At 34.4% G+C, this 21,297-nt stretch overlaps 1 non-coding gene across 1 annotated transcript; it reads right to left on the bottom strand.

The window, feature by feature from the left end:
• Nucleotides 1–8,777: 8,777 nt before the first annotated feature.
• LOC130959193 (small nucleolar RNA R71) lies at nt 8,778–8,886 on the bottom strand. The gene has a single exon (XR_009078288.1). It is a non-coding gene; the product is annotated as a small nucleolar RNA R71 (small nucleolar RNA).
• Nucleotides 8,887–21,297: the final 12,411 nt, after the last annotated feature.

Below are 21,297 nucleotides of genomic sequence, written 5' to 3'. Positions count from 1 at the left end.
CTACCAATATGTACAAAAGAGAAAAGGAAAGGATTTTACCATGGTGGGGTGTCTCCCACCTAGCACTTTTGTTTATTGTCCTTAAGTTGGACTTATGGGGAGCTCCTCATCAAGGTGGCTTGTGCTTGTACTCATCTTGGAACTTCCACCAATGCTTGGACTTCCATTGTGCCCCAAGATTTCTTATGGATTGAGCCAAGTGTTGATGGAGTTCTTCACAAGCTTGGGGCTCCCAAAGTTGATCCTCTTTTTCTAATCCGGGATCCCACACTTTGTTTTCACACCCGTCTTGAAGTTGATCATTATTATTGGTCCATCCGGGTGGTGAGTAAGGTGAATTCTCTATGAAGTGCCCAAAAATCCTTCTAGACCCATCTATTTGAGCACTACTCCATCCTTTATATCTCATGTTTGATGCCTCAACCATAATGAGCCTTGATTTGCAACGCCAACCACGAAACATCTTTCGCTTACGCTTCATCCCACAAAGCATCCTAAGTTGACCATCCGTTTCAAGCAAGCCATACTCAAGTGGGATAATAAAGCTAATAGAAATGAATTTCACCCACTCAAATGAAGGTGTAGATGGCAACCTAGGCAAAGTTGCTTCCAACGATCTTGACAAAGCGTATTCTACTCCCATCCTTCTATTTCTAAGGACTTCCACCTCTTCACAAGATTTCTCTAATTCAATCCTTTGTTCATTAATACTATCTAAGCCTTTACCCCTAATCAAACTATGATTGGGAGGTTGAAAGAAGTTTACCTCCACAATATTTTCAAATGCACCGGGAGAAGGTTCTTCAAGTTCAAAGGATTCTCCACCATTAGGACTTGATGCTTGCTCTTCATTGCCATGGGAAGTCAATTCTTGCTCTATCCCATCCAAGTCTTCATATGGAATATGCCTTGGAAGGTGTGCACTTTCCTCCCTAGCATCAACTTCAATCATCTTGGAGGGGTTTTCTTCAATTCTATGTTCCCATGGAGGCTCCACATCTCCTAAGTCTTCTACCGCTTCTTCCTTGTCTTCAACAATTAAAGCTTCCTCCAATTGTTCCAATACAAAGCAACTTCCCTCATTTCCCACCGGAGTTTCCAATCTCTCCTTCATGCTATGTTCTTCATTTGATTCTCCACATGTAGCCATGGGAGTTCCTTGAGTGTTCAAGCATTGGGAGGCTAATTGATTTGTTACCACATCCAAGGAGGCCATGAAATTTTGCACATCCTTTTTCATCTCTTCTTGCCCTTGAACAAGAACACCAAGGGTTTCATCCATTAGAGATTGGGGTGGTTGGAAGGATTCATCATTTTGGGGGAAGGGTTCATAGTAGGAAGGTGGTTCTTCTTGGTAGAGTTGTGGTGGTTCAATGTTTTCCATTCTTTCCACTTGTTGCACAACACACTCCATGGTTGCTTGAAATTGATCCAATGCTTCTTTGAGACGATCCCTTGACTCTTGTTCCTCTTGGATAATATGATTAGGATCATGTGGCTCTTGGATCAATGGATATGAGTATTCTTCCATGGGAGGTTGTGGTGGAAAGTAGTATTCATCTTGTGGTTGAAAATTTTCGTATATTGGAGGTGGTTCATCTTGGTAATAATGTGGAGGAGGTGGCTCTTGAAAATATTGATGTTGGAATGGTGGTGACTCTATATGTGGTTCATATGGTTCATATGGTTGTTGGTAGGATGGATATGGGTTAGGGTCATATGAAGGTGGTTGGTAAGAAGGGGCTTGTGAGTATGGTTGAGAGTTATGTTGAGGATATGGTTCATAGGCATATGGTGGTGGTTCTTGAAAGTCACATGGAGATTCACCATAGCCATTGGATTGATATGCATCATAGAATGGCTCTTCTTCATAGTGTATTGGTGGAGGTTATTGCCATGAAGATTGATCATATGCATATGGCTCCTCCCACCTTTGGTTATCCCATTCTTGATGCATGTTGTCATTGAAATTCTCATCACCTACAACATAATTGTAACTACACTCATAGCCAAAGTGAGAATTCATGATAGCAAGAGAGGGCAAAAACAAAAAAATAGTAACAAATAAAGAGAACAAACTAAAAACTAACAAAGAAGCAAAAAGCAAACATATTCACAATATTCACATATATACAATAACCAATAACACAACACCATTGCAATTCCCCGGCAACGGCGCCATTTTGACGATTGGATTTTTGACGGTTTAGAATTTCACAAATGAAATCTCGTTGCAAGTATAGTTTCTAAACCAATCACTAATTCTTTCATACAAAAAGTTGTTTGTCACTAAAACAAACCCCTAAATTTATAAACCGAAGTATTGAACCTCGGGTCGTTCTCCCTAGGAATTACAATAAAGTGTCTTGTTATTGGTTTGAGTTGTTTTGGGGTTTTGGATAAGAGACATGAAAGTAAATGACAATGAAAATAAACTAACAACTATAAAAGGCTCTTGGTAAGGTATGAGAACTAGAAGTTCTATCCTAGTTATCCTTCTCAATTGTGATGAGAATTGTTCATTGCTACCACTTAGTTAACCCTTACTAAATAAAGGAAAGTCAAGTGGATGAATTGACTTGAGCCACAAGTCCTAGCCAACTCCCAAGGAAAGACTAGCTTTAGTGCACTCCAAACCAATTAGCAATCTCTCCAATTATCAATCAACAAAGGAATTAGATAACTCAAGTGTCACTAATTACTCTACCTAGGCCAAGAGGAGCAAAATCTATACTATATCTAGAAGAGGCATTTCAACAAACACATAATAGGCAATAAAAGTAAACAACATAAATTGCAAGAATTAAAGAGAGATCTAACTACAAAGGCAAGAGATCAACAATAGAAAAGCAAAGAAGAACAATTATTAAGAATTACCTCTTATTGAATTGAAAGAAAATGTAGAAGGAACAATACTAGATCTACAACAAAATGTAAGAACAATATAAAGGAAATTACAACAAAAGAGTAGAAGAAGATGAATCTAACAACAAAGAATTGAAAGGTAGAAGTAGAAGAAAGCAAAGAGTAAAACCTAGATCTAAGAACTAATCCTAATCCTAATCCTAATTCTAGCGAGAAGTGAGAGCTTCTCTCTCTAGAAACTAACTCTAACCACTAAACTAAACTAATTGGTAACTAACATCTAAAGTATGAAAAGTATGAAAAAGTATGTTGATTCCCCTTCAATCCTTGGCTTAAATAGCATCAGAAATGAGTTGGATTGGGCCCACAAGGCTTCAAAAATCGCTGGCCACATGTTGCTTTAAGTGAACTAGGTGGCAGCAACAGCGCGTGCGCGTACTTTGCGCGTGCGCGCCACCATACGTGTAGCAACTATGGCAAATCTTATATCGTTTCGAAGCCCCGGATGTTAGCTTTCTAACCCAACTAGAACTGCATCATTTGGACCTCTGTAGCTCAAGTTATGGTCGTTTAAGTGTGAAGAGGTCGGCATGACAGCTTTCCGGTTCTTTCATTTCTTCATGAGTTCTCCAACTTTTCATGCTTTCTTTCTTCATTCCCTTGATCCAATCTTTGCCTCCTAAACCTTAAATCACTTAACAAACATATCAAGGCATCTAATGGAATCAAGGTGAATTAAATTTAACTATTTTAAGACTTAAAAAGCATGTTTTCACTCTTAAGCACAATTAAAGGAGAATATACAAAACCATGCTATTTCATTGAATAAATGTGAGTAAAAGGTGATAAAATCCCCTAAATTCAATACAAGATAAACCGTCAAATTGGGGTTTGTCAGTTATTTGGTCAAGTTTGTAGGGGGAGCTATTTCATGGCAGTCAAGGCTACAGAAGTGTGTTGTACTTTCTACCACAGAGGCAGAGTTTATTACAGCAACTAAAGCATGTAAAGAGTTGTTGTCGATGAAGAAGTTTCTTGCAGTACTTGGTTTCAAGCAAGACCGTTATGTGTTGTTGTGTGATAGCCAAAGTGCTATTCATCTTATCAAGAATTTTACTTTTCATCCAAGATCTAAACATATTGATGTTAGGTGTCACTGGATATGGGATGTGTTAGATTCCAAGTTGTTAGAACTTGAGAAAGTTCACACTGATGACAATGGTGCTGATATGATGACAAAAGCATTGTCAAGAGAAAAGTTTGAAACATGTTGTTTGATCGCCGGTATGGCGAAGGCCTCCACCTAGTCGAGAAGGGGGAGATTTGTTGGGTTTTTTCTCTCATTCGTGAGGCCCAAGTACAACATTTTGGAGGTGTATTCTTGCACCCTAGTGCCATAACCCTAATTCAGTTTTTTGAGGTCTTTTGAGAGAAAGAGAGTAGCCACCAAAAGAGAGAAAGAAGGGAGAAAACAGAATTCCCGTTTTTGCTCAAAGCAGTAAATTTCAAATGGCAGTTTCTCAGTTGTTCACTGTTGGATCCGCTTGAAATTTAAACTGCATATTTCTATCATATTGTCCTTCATTTTGGTCGGTGGAGATGTTGATTGGAAGTTTGCAGTAGAAGAAATTGTCTTCGAAAGAGAGAAATTAGGTTTTCTATTTTTACACAGAGCAGCAATCTTGGAACGGTAGTTTCTCTTTTTTTTTACCGTTGGATCGATGTGAAATTTGAACTGTAGATTCTTTAGATCTTGTGCTTCATTCTGGACAGGGAAGATTTTAATTGGAGATTTGCAGAGGGAGAAACTGTCTTTGAAAGCAGCTCTATTTTTTGGCTATATTTCATCTTCTTGCTTATTATTTGTTAGCTTTGGTGCTTTGAAATTTTGGCTAGTTATATGCACGTTTTCTGTGCTTTGTTTGAGACTCTCTTGTAACTCATTTGATTATAGTGGAGCTATTTTATTGGTCTGGACGACCCGTGGTTTTTACTTCTCACATTGAGGGAGGTTTTCCACGTTAAAATCTCGGTGTGTACTTGTTATTGCTTTACTTGCTATATTTGCTTGTTATAGTTGCTGCCATATTGTGTTGTGAGTGCTTCCATATTGTTCTTGTGTTGGACATTTGTGTCATTTCTGCTGCTAGGCTCTTTCATACTGATGAGGAGAAACAAGCAATGGATGAAATTCCTTATGCCTCAGCTGTTGGAAGCTTGATGTATGCTATGGTGTGTACTAGACCAGACATTGCTCATGCGGTTGGTACTGTGAGTCATTTTCTATCTAATCCAAGTAAAGAACATTGGAATGTTGTTAAATGGATTATGAGATATCTCAAAGATACAACTAACTTGAGTTTGAGTTTTGGTGATGAGAAACCTTTGCTAGTTGGCTTTACTAATGCAGACATGGCAGGAGATATTAATTCTCGAAAGTCTACTTCAGGTTATTTGGTCAAGTTTGTAAGGGGAGCTATTTCATGGCAGTCAAGGCTACAGAAGTGTGTTGCACTTTCTACCACAGAGGTAGAGTTTATTACAGCAACTGAAGCATGTAAAGAGTTGTTGTGGATGAAGAAGTTTCTTGCAGCACTTGGTTTCAAGCAAGACCGTTATGTGTTGTTGTGTGATAGCCAAAGTGCTATTCATCTTGCCAAGAATTCTACTTTTCATCCAAGATCTAAACATATTGATATTAGGTATCACTAGATACGGGATGTGTTAGAGTCCAAGTTGTTGGAACTTGAGAAAGTTCACACTGATGACAATTCTGCTTATATGATGACAAAAGTATTGTCACGTGAAAAGTTTGAAACATGTTGTTTGATCGCCGGTATGGCGAGGGCCTCCACCTAGTCGAGAAGGGGGAGATTTGTTGGGTTTTTTCTCTCCTTTGTGAGGCCCAAACGTAACATTTTGAGGGTATATTCTTGCACCCTAGTGCCACAGTCCTAGTTCAGTTTTTTGAGGTCTTTTGAGAGAAAGAGAGTAGCCACCAAAAGAGAGAAAGAAGGGAGAAAACAGAATTTCCATTTTTGCGCAAAGCAGAAACTTTCAAATGGCAGTTTCTCAATTGTTCACCGTTGGATCGGCTTGAAATTTAAACTGCGTGTTTCTATCATCTTGTTCTTCATTCTGGTCTGTGGAGATGTTGATTGAAGGTTTGCAGTAGGAGAAATTGGCTTCTCAAGAGAGAAATTAGGTTTTTCGTTTTTACACAGAGCAGCAATCTTGGAACGGAAGTTTCTCATGCTTTCACCGTTGGATCGACGTAAAATTTGAACTGTTGATTCTTCACATCTTGGTCTTGATTCTTGACGATGGAGATTTTAAATGGAGATATGAAGATGGAGAAATTGGCTTCAAAAGCAGCTCTTTTTTTTTGGTATATTTCATCTTCTTGCTTATTATTTGTGAGCTTTGATGCTTTGAAATTTTGGCTGGTTATATGCACGTTTTCTGTGCTTTGTTTGAGACTCTCTTGTACCTCATTTGATTATAGTGGAGCTGTTTCATTAGTCTGGACGACTCGTGATTTTTACCTCTCACATTGAGGGGATTTTCCACGTTAAAATCTCGGTGTGTTCTTGTTATTGCTTTACTTGCTATATTTGCTTGTTATAGTTGCTGCCATATTGTGTTGTGAGTGCTTCCATATTGTTCTTGTGTTGGACATTTGTGTGGTTTCCGTTGCTAGGCTCTTTCAAAGGTGGCGCCTAACTTGAAAATTCAAGTTAAGCGCTAGAACCACAAATTCTCCAAAAGCACATGATTACAGGCGCCAGTTAAAAAGGGAGCAGTGGTCGCCCTTCCATATACTTGATGCTGCACGATTGTTTTTGATTTAATTTCTGATTAAATCTTTTATTTTAATTACAAATAGGAAAATATATTATTTAGTTTTAGAAAATATATTTTGCATTAATTAGGATTAGATATAAAAGGAATCTACTCTCTTTTTTTCTACCTCATTCCACAATTTACAATTTACCTGAATCTTAGTTTTCTTTCTGAACCATGAGCAACTCAACCTCCGCTTTAAGGTTAGGAGCTCTATCTATTGTATGGATTGATACTATTATTTTTCTATTTTAATTCATGTACTAATTTATATTTCAAGAATTATTTTTGTTCTTTATCTTATGAATTTGGGTAGAACGGAAGAATGACCCTTGTTCTAATTGCGTTCTTGTATAACTTGGAAAAGCTCTTTGCTTAAACAATAGCTTGAAAACATATTCTCCTAAATTTCTAATTATCTGGACTTAACAGGATACATGACATATAATCCTCTTATATTTGGGTAATTAGGATTTTTGTGGCATATAAACTAGAATTGAACATCACCCTCTAATTGGAATTAAGTATCCAAGAAATTGGCGGTTGTTGAATTTTAGAGGAGACTAAAAAGGTCTAAGGAAATTAGGGTTTAGTCACATACAGTTTGCTATGAATTAAATCTTGCATGATTAAAATAGTTAGTAAGAAAAGTCAATCTGAAAATAGATAACTTTGAAACATTAACTGCTTCCCTATATATATTTCACACCTTATTTAGCATTTACTGCTTGCTTTCTGATATTCTTAATTACTATTTAATGCAATTGAACTCTCAAATACCATTTTTTACTTCTTTAACTAAGTAAATTAATCAACCATTGTTGCTTAGTCCATCAATTCTCGTGGGATCGACCCTCACTCACTTGAGATATTACTTGGTACGATCCGGTACACTTGCCGGTTAGTTTGTGGGTTATAAATTTCGTACCAAATTTTTGGCGCCGTTGCCGGAAATTGACAGTGATTGACAGCTATTCGTTGTTTGATTGCTTAAATTAGATAATTTTTTTAATTAATTTTTTTATTATTATTAATTTTATTTTTCATTTCTTTTGTTTCCTTTATTTATTTATTTATTTTTTTCCTTGCCTTTCGTTTCCATCCCCATCCCCCTGTCCCTGTTTTCTTTTTTTTACTTCCTTTTAATTTTTTTATTTATTTAAATCTTGTTCGTTCTTTTTTTTTCTTTTTTTCATTTTTTTATTTTCATTTTTTTATTTTCATTATTTTTTTAGTTTTTTATATTCTACTAGTTTTATTTTATTTTTGTCTTTAATTTTAAAAATAAAATTTGCATCTTATATTATTTTTCTTTAATTTCTAAAATTAAGTTTTGTGTTTTCTATTTTTTTTATTTATTTAGCTCCCTAATTTCAAAAATTTTTGTCCTAAATTTACAAGTAATTTTGAATTTTATTTATTTGTTTTAATTAGTATTTTTATTTTATTCTTTTACACAGGTTACCTCACTAGAAATTCTCTGCACTTTGACGTAGAGATTTCCATCTTTTCTTGTTCTCTGTTTGTTTATGAACAGGAACAGAGACGAGGAACCTCTTTTAGACTTTGATCCTGAATCCGAAAGGACTTTCAGGCGGCGTTTGCAACAAGTAATACTTTACAAGGTTGTAGAGTCCACTATGGATCATAATAATGCTGCTAATGCCAATGTGGCAAATCCAGTTGGGAATGAACAACCTAGAAGAGTGCTTGGCTCATACACTGCTCCTACTGCAGATCTTTATGGAAAAAGCATTGTGGTGCCTCCTATAGCTGCAAACAACTTTGAGTTGAAGCCACAATTGGTCACTCTGGTGCAACAAAACTGTCAGTATCATGGCCTTCCCCAAGAAGACCTAAATTAATTTATTTCTAATTTTCTGCAGATTTGTGATACTGTGAAGACAAATGGAGTGAATCCGGATGTGTACAAACTCATGCTCTTCCCATTTGCTTTGAGGGATAAAGCAAAGCTGTGGTTAGATTCTCAACCCAAGGAGAGTTTGGATACTTGGGAAAAGGTTGTCACTGGATTTCTGACTAAATTTTTCCCAACTAAAAAGCTGACTAAGCTTAGGGTGGAGGTTCAGACCTTCAGATAGAAGGATGGTGAGACCCTTTATGAAACTTGGGAGAGATACAAGCTACTGACCAGACAATGTCCTCCGAACATATTTTCTAAATGGACCCAACTAGATATCTTTTATGAAGGCTTGGGTGAAATGCCCAAGATGTGCTTAGATAATTCTGCAGGTGGTTCATTGCACATGAAAAAGACACCGGAGAAAACTACTGAGCTTATTGAATTGGTTGCTAGCAACCAATATTTATATTCATCTAACAGAAATTATGTGAACTCTGAGAGCCCGGCCCTCAAAAGAAAGGCGTTATGGAAGTAGAAGCTCTTGATGCTATCCTTGCTCAGAATAAAATTTTGAGTCAGAAGATGAGTTTAATTTCTCAACAATTGAGTAGGATGCATGTTTCAGCTGCCAACACTCAGAATGCACCTCCAGAGATCCCATATGACATGACAGGTAATTTTGTGCAAATTGCGAATTATGATTATACTCAATTTTTTTCTGAACAGGTCAATTACATGGGAAATGCTCCTAGAAACCCCAATAATGACCCAAACTCTAAGACCTATAATCAGGGGTGGAGAAACCACCCAAATTTTGGGTGGAGAGAGAAACCTCAGGGATAACAGAATTTTAACAATAATTCTCAGAGCGGTTTTCAGCAAAATAATCATAATAATCGCCAGTTTCAGTCTCATCATCAACAACCACCTCACCAGGAAAATTATCAGCCCTAGAAAAACACTTATATGGAAGCAGTAATGAATCGTTTTATGAAGGAAACTAGAGCTTCCCTCAGAAACTTGAAGGTACAGATAGGCCAGTTGGGCAAGCAAATACCTGAGAGGCCTCCAAGTACGTTCTCTGGTGATACAGTGGTGAATCCAAGAGAGGAATACAAGGCTATCTCCTTGATAAGTGGACGAGTGGTAAGTACGGAAGCACAAGTTAATGAGGAGCCAATTGAAAAAGAAGCTCCAGAGGAGAAGAAGGAAGAAGTAGAGCACGTCCCTCCAAAGCGTGCGGACAACCCATTCCCAGACTCTCTTGACACTTATCCTACATTGCCAAAGGCTCCTGAGTACAAGCCTAAAATACCATATCCTAAAAGACTTCAAAAGGAGACCAAGGACAAGTAGTTTTCAAAGTTCTTGAAAGTTTTCAAAAAGTTGCAAATCAATATTTCTGTTGCTGAGGTTTTGAAGCAAATGCCTCTTTATGTCAAGTTCATGAAGGAGCTATTATCAAAGAAAAAGCATTTAAAGGGAGATGAGATAGTGGTCCTGACTAAGGAATGTAGTGCCATCATTCAGAACAACTTGCCAAGAAAGATGCCGGATCCAAGGAGCTTTCAAATTCTATGCACCATTGGGAGCACAACCTTTGAGAAAGCGTTATGTGATCTGGGAGCAAGCATCAATTTAATGCCCTTGTCTGTGATGAAGAAGCTGCAAATCCAAGAGGTACAACCCACATAGCATTACAGATGACAGACAAATCTATAAAGCCTGCATACGGATTAGTGGAGAATATCTCGGTCAAAGTGGGTAAGTTCTTCCTCCCAGCAAATTTTGTGATTCTTGACACAGGGGAGGATGAGAATGCCTCTATAATTATAGGAAGACCATTCCTAGCCACTGGAAGAGATCTGGTTGATGTGGAAGAAGGTGAATTAGTGCTTAGAGTGCATAATGAGAAACTAGTCTTTCATGTCTTCAAAGATATAAATTCAGCGGGTGAAGAAGAGAGGTGCATGCAGATTGAGCTTATTAATCCAAACCTTCAAGAACCCCCTGATAATGCACAGCAGAATATGCAGCTCAAACCTCCTTTGGTGACAATCAATAAAACTCCTCCTGACATCAGACCTAAGTTTGGTGTCGAGAATGCATCATCCACCAAGGAGGAGGTTCCCAAAAAGAAGAAAGTACCCAGGGGATGGAGAAACAAAAAGATTCCACTGAAGACTTCTCCCCAGGAATTAAGGGGGTGTTGATTAGCAATCCAGTGTTCACTTATATAGTAAACTGAATCCTCTCTCTGGAGCATATTGAGCTACTTAATGGGAACACAGAAAAGAAGTTCACAGTGAGGGGTGAAGAACTGAGCCCCTATGATCCTCCTCCTTAGAGGAGCTGACCGTTAAGCTAGTGACGGTAAAGAAGCGCTTGTCGGGAGACAACCCGATAATTTCGTATCCTTAGTTATTTTTCCGTTGCGTTAATTATATTATTTGTTTGATTTTTATTGAGTTTTTACTGTTTTCCATTGTTTTACGTATGCTTGATCATGCAAAATTTTTAGAACAGGAGCAATTAAGAAGAATTTTTGACACCCTGTTTTCAGCTTTTCTTTGCTTGAGGACAAGCAAATTTTAAGTTTGGTGTTGATTCTGTCGCTTCGCTTTTGGCCTGCCTGTTCTGTTTATTTTAATAGCACCTAAGGGAGATGAATGTTCTTCATGGAGGAATGAGATGGCCACCAGCATAACTGAGGTGGTTGAGTTCCTTTCATTCTATTTCTCTTCCGTTCTTATTTTATTGTCTTCTGTTTTCTATTGCTTTGATTTCCTGCATGATCTTTAGTACTTTAAGTTCTTAGATTTAATTTCATTATGTCATTTGCTTTTAGTAAAAAAAATGTCTCATGTACCACTCACTGAACTTGAATCTAAAAACAAAAGAAAAAGAAGTGATGTATTGCATGAGAAATTGAGTTTATATTTAAGATTAGTCTTGTTTACTTAAATGTGGTGGTATTATTTGTGATTCTGAATGAATGACAAGAACAATGCATATTTGAATTTGAATCAAAGGATGTTGATGTATAAGGAACAAGACTTTAGAGAACTATTATGACTTCTCTGAAATTAGTGAAAGCTTAATCTTTGAAGCAAAAGAAACAGCAAAAGAAAAATAAAAACAAGGTCCAAGACTCTGAGCATCAATGACTAGGGAGGTCAGACACGATTAAAGGCTCAAAGAGTTGTTTTCCTAGTCATATGCTTGTAGTGTGAATGTGTCAAGTAATCCTTGAGATAGAGCACTAAGAGTCGAGATCAAATGCACTTAACAGAGTATGCCGAAGGCTTTGAGCACCACTGTCCGGGAGTAACTGAAAAAAAATTAGAACTTAAAGATAGTTCCCCAATTAAGTGCTTGTGGTGTTTTTGTGTCAAGTAATCCTTGAGACAAAACATTTAAAGTCACAGCTAGGCTCAAGGTGCAAAGCACCAAAGAAAAGAGAATTAAAAGGAATTTGCTGTGTTCAAGGATTAAAATGGAGTACAAAGAGAGCAGAGAATTCATAATATGATCTGGATTCTAATTCCGAATGACAGTGATATTCCTCTGATTCAAAGGAGAGTGATATGGCAAAACTGTTCAGAATTAAAATAGATAAACCCCACTTTAAGAAGAGACATGAGCATAACTGAACTCTCACCTCTCATGCAAATTCACATCTTAATCATGTACTAATTTTGGTTGCTTGAGGACAAGCAACAGTTCAAGTTTGGTGTTGTGATGCGTGAGCATCTTTCCTACCTTTTCCTAGTGAATTTGCATTTAATTTGTTGAGTTTTATCAAGAATTAATTATCTTTTAGCCATTATAGATGCTACTTTGAGTCTTGTGTAATTCTGTTTATTTTAGGTAGCATTCGGCTGGATTTGATGGAGTTTCCGCAGAAAAAGAGAAGAAGGCGAATGATGCTGTCAACCCTGACCTCTCTGCACTCAAACCTGAATAACTCGAGTTACAAAGATTCGATTGACGTGATTTTAGCGGCATTGGAAAGCTAACTTCCAAAACTTTCCAACGATATATAATAATATACACTTCTCTTCCATCTGTACGGTCAAGGTGGCGCCTAACTTGGAATTTCTCAAATTAGGCGCCAGAACCATAAATTCTCCAAAAGCACATGATTACAGGCGCCTGTTAAAAAGGGAGCAGTGGTCCCTCTTTCATCTACTAGATGTTGCACGATTGTTTTTTATTTAATTTTTGATTAAATCTTTTATTTTAATTACAAATAGGAAAATGTATTATTTAGTTTTAGAAAATATATTTTGCATTAATTAGGATTAGATATAAAAAGAATCTACTCTCTTCTTTTTTTACCTCATTCCGCAATTTACAATTTACCTGAATCCTCATGAGCAACTAAACCTCCACTGTTAAGGTTAGGAGCTCTATCTATTGTATGGATTGATACTATTATTTTTCTATTTTAATTCATGTATTGATTTATATTTCAAGAATTATTTTCGTTCTTTATCTTATGAATTTGGGTAGAATGGAAGTATGACCCTTGTTCTAATTGCGTTCTTGTATAACTTGGAAAAGTTCTTTACTTGAACAATATCTTGAAAACATATTCTTCTAATTTCTAATTATTTAGACTTAACGGGATACGTGACATATAATCATCTTATATTTGGGTAATTAGAATTTTTGTGGCATATAAACTAGAATTGAACTTCACCCTCTAATTGGAATTAAGTGACCAAGGAATTGGCGATTGATGAATTTTAGAGGAGACTAAAAAGATCTAAGAAATTAGGGTTTAGTCACATACAGTTTGCCATGAATTAAATCTTGCATGATTAAAATAGTTAGTAAGAAAAGTCAATTCGAAAAATAGATAACTCTAAAACCTTAACTGTTTCCCCATATATATTTTACACCTTATTTACTGCTTGCTTTCTAATATTCTTAATTACTATTTAATGCAATTGAACTCTCAAACACCATTTTTTGCTTGTCTAACTAAGTAAATTAATCAACCATTGTTGCTTAGTCCATCAATCCTCGTGGGATCGACCCTCACTCACCTGAGGTATTACTTGGTACGACCCGGTACACTTGCTGGTTAGTTTGTGGGTTATAAATTCCGCACCAGTCAGTCAAGAGTCTTTTTCTTTGAAGGATTTCTTCCATGTCTTTACTTTTCATTTAAATTCTCTGCAATTTTCTTTTCATGCAATTTATCTTCCTTGCAATGTCTTTTTCTTTTCTTTAAATTCAGTAATTTTTATCCTTTTCAGTCTTTACCTTTTAATTTGCCATTTATTTTTTCAAACACTTTTCCTTTCTGTATTTTGATTTTCTTTTTATTCAAGCTATTTAAGTTTTATTGTTCATTTCAAATTTCTGCGAAGATTGGTTCTTTCTTCTTCGTCATTGTCAAATGCATAGATTTTGATGCAAATAAAACTGGTACCCGCAAAAGAGGAGTAGGTTTCACTCCCAGACCATTAGATATCGAACCACCATCGATTTGTTAAAAGTTGACAAAACACTACCATAGAACGCCGGCATGTTTTTTTTTATATAAAAAATTGGATACGACACGTTTATGATACGTTGTGAATTAAAATTTAAATAATATATTAAATTAATAAAATATTATATTATAAATATAAGAGTAAATATAGTTGCAAAAAGTCTTAAAATTATGTAATTATTAAAAAAAAACGTTAATATACTCTTGTCATCTCGCTAACAGAAAATGTATCAATTTCTTCTCTTCCAAGTCCATCATCCGCAAACACCACAGCTTCAAGTCCATCATCCTCTCTGTATCTTCTATCCTTCTTCTTCTTTAATATAATGCAGAGAACCAAGAACGGCTAAGCTAGTGAGTAAATAAGCCACCAAAGATAAACAGTAAGTAGATTTAGGTTTTGATTTATTAATTATTTTATTTTTAAATTTAAATTTTGATTTGTTTTTTATTTTAAAATATTTTAAAATTAAAAAGAAAAAATCGGTTAATCAGGCCATAAAATCACAAAATCAATTGCAAATTTGTAGTCCAACAGAAAGATTCGTCTCATGAACATCCAAATCGGGTTGGACTTATTCGAATTCGTAACCGCTTCACTAAAATTCTACATCGCAAGAAGACACACCGCCAATACACTTGTTTGACGTATCCATCGCGTGTCGGCGTCAGATTCACGTCCGACACAGATACGCCGACACCATGAACAAATCCATGCTTCATAGGTCTTATAATATACAGGATAAAAACTCACTTACAGTAATTTTTACGTATTAGTTAAAAATTATTAAATAATTTAATATATTTAACTAAATTTATTTAATAATTTTTAATTATTAATTTCATATAAAAATAATTCCATATAAATCTTCATCCTATAAAGATGGATGCTAAGCTAGAATAGCCACATTTATTTATAACATTTAGATAATACTTAAAAATATAATTAAAATTAAGTTTTTGCATTTTATTATTTAATAATATTTTTAATTCAAGAATAGTAAAAAGAAAAAAGTAAAAGACATGAACAAATTAAAAAATTATGTTAAATATATAATTAAATAATGTGACTTTTATTTTAGTTATATTTTTCAATTCTTGTTAAAATTTCATAATCACTGTATTCAGTAGAATAATAACCACTATAGAATTTACTATATATAATATAATGCTCAATTTTTTTGGCAATGTTCATTTTTTAACGTGTATTGAGGCAAATAAACAGTCTATTGTACACATTATACAGATGGCTTCCTAGTGAGATTCTTTTGGTTTTAATAATTTAAATTTAAAACATTTTACTTAAATAAGAATTCAATATATATATTTATCATCGCAATCAATTTAACAACAATGAGTTATAACTCAAATAACATATTAGTATCTTCATATTCATTTAGAGGGTGTGGGTTCGAATTTTTCTATTTTTAGTAAAAAAAAATCAATTTAACATTGCTTTTTTGCATAATCAACATATATAATTAAGGCAAAGTCTTCGGTATAGACAGCAAAATAGTATCTACATGTGTAGATAATGGGTGGCAAGTTGTGGCTATGACATGTGGTATAAAGAGGGGACAAATTAATCAGGCTTTCACAGAGATTGCAGGAAAAGTTGATGAAAGCACGTGAGGGAAGGCATAATTAGGTTGAGTAATTAGGTGTTATAATTAGTAATCAGTTTTGGCTAATTAAGGGCCCAAGCCTTGTGGCCCGTTTTTCATTGTTGGACAAAAATGTTTTGATGCTGTTTTTTAATCTGTTAACAAAAAAAAGGACCCAGGTCATTCCTAAACCTCCCTCGTGACCCAACCCCCTTCCCCTGTTCCCTGAAACATTCATTCATACACGTACAGGAGAAAACAGATTCAAAGAAACCCTCACGGCCTTGACCTCCGCCTAGCCCTGCATGGTCGCCGACTAACAAAGGTCCTCAGCGCCGACGCCGTCCCAGGTCCTCAGCACCGCAGCTTCTTCCTCCATCCTCGTCGCCTAACTCAGATCCTCCGTCGTCACTGCCTGACCCAGTAACTCGGCAGGTCCTCATCGGGTCTTCATCTTTGCTGGCTTCTCGGTACGGACCCAGGTTAGTGGCTTGTCGTCCTCATCTTCACTGAGGGTGTGGTCTTCTTCTTGATTTTTTTTTCTTTTTCTTCAAGTCTTCTTCGGTCTTGCCTTGCATTTTTGTTCTGAAGTTCGGTTCTTGGATTCTTCTTCTTCTATCTTCGGTCTTGGTTTGAAGTTTGATTCCGTCTTGTATTTGCAACATTAGTACTGTGAAAATTTGTATATATGGTTGCTAATGGTGGAAACTCACTCTGTTAGGCGGAATTTACATGGTATGGTTGCTAACGGCAGAAGCTTACTCTTATGCTAATGGTGGAAATTTGTATACTGTTGAATGCTATAAGCCGAATTTGAATGTCTCTGAAGTACTTGGATTATTGGATTTAAATGTCTCTGAAGGCTGAAGTAGTGATTTGTGATTTTGAATATCTCTGATTCATTGAGTATTGATTTGTGTTTTTGATATGAAATTTGTGATAAATGATAACTGACTTCTCGTGCTTATGAAATTTGTGTTTTCCCTCGAGTTAATTTTGGTCAATGTGATTTAATTGGTGTTTAGGGCAGAAACTGAAGAGGTTTTTTAATTGGATTTGCAAGGTGAAATTTGGTTGGCTTTTGATTTAATTTGGTAACAGTGTTTATGATTGGGTTTATCTGGTTTTCATTCTTTTTGAATTTGGTAATAGTGTGATTTCCTTTTGCTGTTTTGTAGTGTTTATTGCTGAATGATGGTTGTTCTCTCTTGTCTCTGTTTAGTAATCTTTATTGAAATTATGTACATTTTCAATGCATATTTGTACATTTTCATTGATATTATACCTTGTGAATAAGTATCTGGTTAATTATTATTCCAATGTTGTGGTTAAAATTTTTGTCTAGTTGATGATTTCTGTACCAATTTCCTTTACTTGAATTTGTAAAGTTGACTGTGTGTTAAATTGGTTTGCTGCTGCCCTTTTTAAGTTGCAAAATTCTTTAAGATTTTGCAATTTTAATTGGCGGATTATCTATTTAGGTGTTGTGGTTGTCTGTTTGTTAAATTGTTGTTGTGTAGAGGTTAAGACTGTGAATGAATATAGCAACTTGCCATTTTCTTCTCAAATTAGTCGAATGTTGTGTTTTGAATTTTCGAATGAATGATGATTTGGTTATTGATTTCCTTGTCTTGAATTTGTTAACTTGATAGTTTCTTAATTTGTGTTGGAAGAGCATTTCAGTTGCAGGATATTATTGTATGAGGTCAGCGAATCGGTTTTGTTAAAGTCTGTAGCAGGATCCGACTTGGAAATTCCCTCTTTCAAGTTGCCAAGAGGAGAGAACACGATGACATGTTCGATGAAATGTACTATTTAATTTTAGTAGAGTTAAAAAATTTTAAAAAATTAAATAAAAAATGTGTTTTAAATAGTAATTATAAATGTTTGAATATTTTTTTATTTTTTATCTATATATCAACGGGTGAACTCGTTCAATCACTGACTTGTGGTTGGACTAGAGACTCAGTAGTCTAGTAACCTAAGTAGTTCGAACAGCAGTTCACTTCTAAAACCATGGTTATTATTAAATTATTAAAAAAATATAAACTTGATGTTATGACATTGAATAATAAATTTTCTTATACAGAGTACTAAACAAAATACTATTAAAAAATTCAAAAGAAAAGGGTATAACAAAGAATAAATAAATTAATCATAACCTGACATTATTATTTAATAACATTTTTTAATGAGTTATCCATAAGGAGGTGAACATATTAAACATTTTATATTTTTATTACAAATTTTAAAAAATATAAAATCGAAATAAATTATATAAAACAATTTTATTGATAAAAATGATATAAAATAAATAGTATTTTATAAAAAAATGGAATGGATTAGAATAATAAAGTGTATAGTTTATGGTGAAATTGTTAGCATGTCAATTATTTATTATTTTAATTTCGATGTTATTATTATTATTATTATTATTATTATTATTATTATTATTATTATTATTATTATTATTATTATTATTATTTGCGGGAGGTTTTGGGTTGTTATAATGATGCATCTAGCATATACTGTGAGTTCAAATAAATGAGATTAGGTCTCACAAAAAAAATAAGGAGATTAGGTGGGTTATCAAAAGAGTCAAAAAAGAGGACATCAGAAGTCATTCAATTGCACGAATCACGATGAAAGTATAGAGTGGACAAGTTTGGGGTGAACATCATGTATTTTTATTGAGATTGACATGTGTTGAAAATGTAATCTACTACATATAATGATTACCCACCTAATGAATAAAGTAGAGGATTCTTAATTTTTTTTTGTTACTGTTTCAAGAAAGTAACATGTTATCATGGCCTTTGATACAGTTTTTAATTCATTTATATTGGTTTTTTATAAAGAAAAAAGAAACCAATTTGGTGGAAGTGAAAGCAAATATCTTATTTTCCTATTCAATTGAGTAGTAGTTGCATCATGTATCTAAATTACTTTAAGAATTGGTTAAAATTACATGAGGTACTCACTGTCTAGTATTTTTTGTATGATTTTTATCATAAAATAATAACCAAACGATTAAGGTGTGATTAGTTGACAATTCTAGAGACAAGTATAATTTTCTTGAACACAAGAAAGGCCAAAAAATGAATGCAAAGTTATATATTACTCTAAAAAAACGAGTCGCGATTTTAATGAAATTAAATGCAAGTGAATATAAAGAGTTTCACATATATGTACGTGTTTGAATGAATGATTCAGGGAACAGTGGCAAGGGTTGGGTCACGAGGGAGGGTTGGGAATGACTTGGATCCCTTTCTTTTTTTTTGTTAACAGATTAAAAAACAGCATCAAAATATTTTTGTCCAACAACGAAAAACGGACCACAAGGCTTGGGCCCCTAATCAGCCAAAACTGATTACTAATTATAACACCTAATTATCCAACCTAATTATACCTTTTTTCACGTGCTTCCATCAACTTTTTCTGCAACTTCTGTAAAAGCCTGATCAATTTATCCCCTCCTTATACCACATGTCATAACCACAGTTTGTCACCCATTATCTACACATGTAGATACTATCTTGCTGTCTATACCGAAAACTTTGCCTATAATTAATTCCTAATTGTACAAAGTTACAATTCCCTTCTGCTATATATAAGTTTTGAGAATTATTACTGTATACATTTCTTTATATAAATATACTGATGATTCGTCTAATCATATATAATCGATGATTTAAAATTTATTTTAAAATAAATAATTTTAACTAATGATACACACAATTTATCAATCATACGCAATATATATAAAATTAATATATAGTTTTCTAAGGTACAGTCGGAATCCGTACTTTTTTTTTCCTCTCTTACAATTATATCGGCCACCAGTCTAACAATGCATTAAAAATTTATAAATAAAATATTACATATATTGAAGAATTACTGATGAGTATTTGCACAGGGAATGAAAATAACAAAGTAATCCATAAATTATACAAAAATATGCGAAAATAACAAACTAAGATCTCTATAAAGCATAACCAAATCAAAATTAAGGGGGAAAAAACTTCAAAGTCAAAGCAAAATTTATTATTTTGGTCAATATTTTAATTATTAATTAATTTAATCTTTTTAGTGTAGACAGCTTAACAATTTAATAATATATTTTTAATTTAAATTTTTAAATATTATTTATTAATTATTGGATAAAAATAATGACAAATTGTATTGATAGCCTTTTAGTAAAAGTGTACAAAATTTGATCATATATAAATTAGGAGTGGCAAAGTGGGTTGGCCTGCCCCAATCTATTCCGTCCCGCCTAGGTCCGCCCATAAACGGGGCGGACTGACCCGCCCGCCAACTAAAATGGGTTCAAAATGCTAATCCGACCCGTTTTATGATGGATTGACGGGTCGGCGGACTAGCCCGCTTGACTCTTTTTTTTTTTGAAAAATAAAATTCATTAAAATTAACCAAAAAATAATAATTAAAAAATCAAATACAAATAAAAATAGTCAAATTCTAATATAAATTTTTTTACTATTTTCTTTTATTTTTAACTTCAATAAATTTGTTCAAAATAATATTTGTCAATAGAATCATCTTTATTTTAAAAAATAAGTCACATAATTTGAGCATATATACGAAATTGTAAAATAAAAATAAAGTTAATAACTAAAAGAAGAATAAAAATAAAAATGAAAAAAAGGTGTTTAAAAATTCTATAATTATTAATTTTATAATAGTAATAACTATTTTATTTAATAAAAAAAGAAAAATAAAAATCGTCGGCTCGCGGACCTCCCCGTCCCACCCCGCCAAAACCCGCCAATTTGGCAGTGCGGGTTTGGCGATTTTTTTTTAATTTGGCAAGTTTCAAATCCTAGCCCGACCCGCCTTTTTAGCGGGTTTAGCGGATCGGCCCGACGAACTCGACCCGTTTTTCCACCCTTAATATAGATGCTCTATCGAAAGCAGCAAAAATACTGTTACTTGCAACAACGAGGAGATGGGCAACGACAAGCCAAAGAATTAGATCGCAGAAGCTCTGGCGAGGACAAGAACAACGGCGTTGCGTAGGACATTGAGAAGATGAATAACAACGGAAGATTATGGCTTTTTGCATTAGGAAAAATAATTATTTGTACCCATAAACTTTACGAACGTTAACAAAAGTGTCCATTAAACAAGAAAACTAATGTACTATGAAAGATGAGATCGTATGACAAAAGTATTTAAACTTTAATTTTTTGTTGACTTTTCAGTAAAATCTCGAAATTACTCCCATCATTTATTTTCAACTTCAACTCCATCTCTATCTTTTCTTTCTCTTACCCCAATTTTTCACAATTTTCAACTCCTATTACTCCAAGAAAAATACTAAGTACCGTCAAAATTACCGTCGAATTTAGTGTCGATCTGTACCGGCAGATTTACTGTCAGATTATCCGACAGAAAAGAGGAGAAATTTGTCACCATAAAAGGTTATTGTTGGAAGAGATTTTTCATCGCTAAAGACAATGATAATTATTGGCGCAAAAATATAACTCATTGGCGCCAATATTACCGTCGGATATTCTGCAGGTATCACGGTTTAACAAAATGCGTCGTTTTGGTGATTTACCATCGGATAAATACGACGGTAAAATTGGATTAAA

The sequence above is a fragment of the Arachis stenosperma genome, chromosome 10 (assembly GCF_014773155.1).
Source record: "Arachis stenosperma cultivar V10309 chromosome 10, arast.V10309.gnm1.PFL2, whole genome shotgun sequence".
In the NCBI taxonomy this organism is placed as follows: Eukaryota; Viridiplantae; Streptophyta; class Magnoliopsida; order Fabales; family Fabaceae; genus Arachis; species Arachis stenosperma.
The sequence above is the reverse complement of the archived record's forward strand: the minus strand, read 5'-3'. Positions and strand labels throughout refer to the sequence as shown.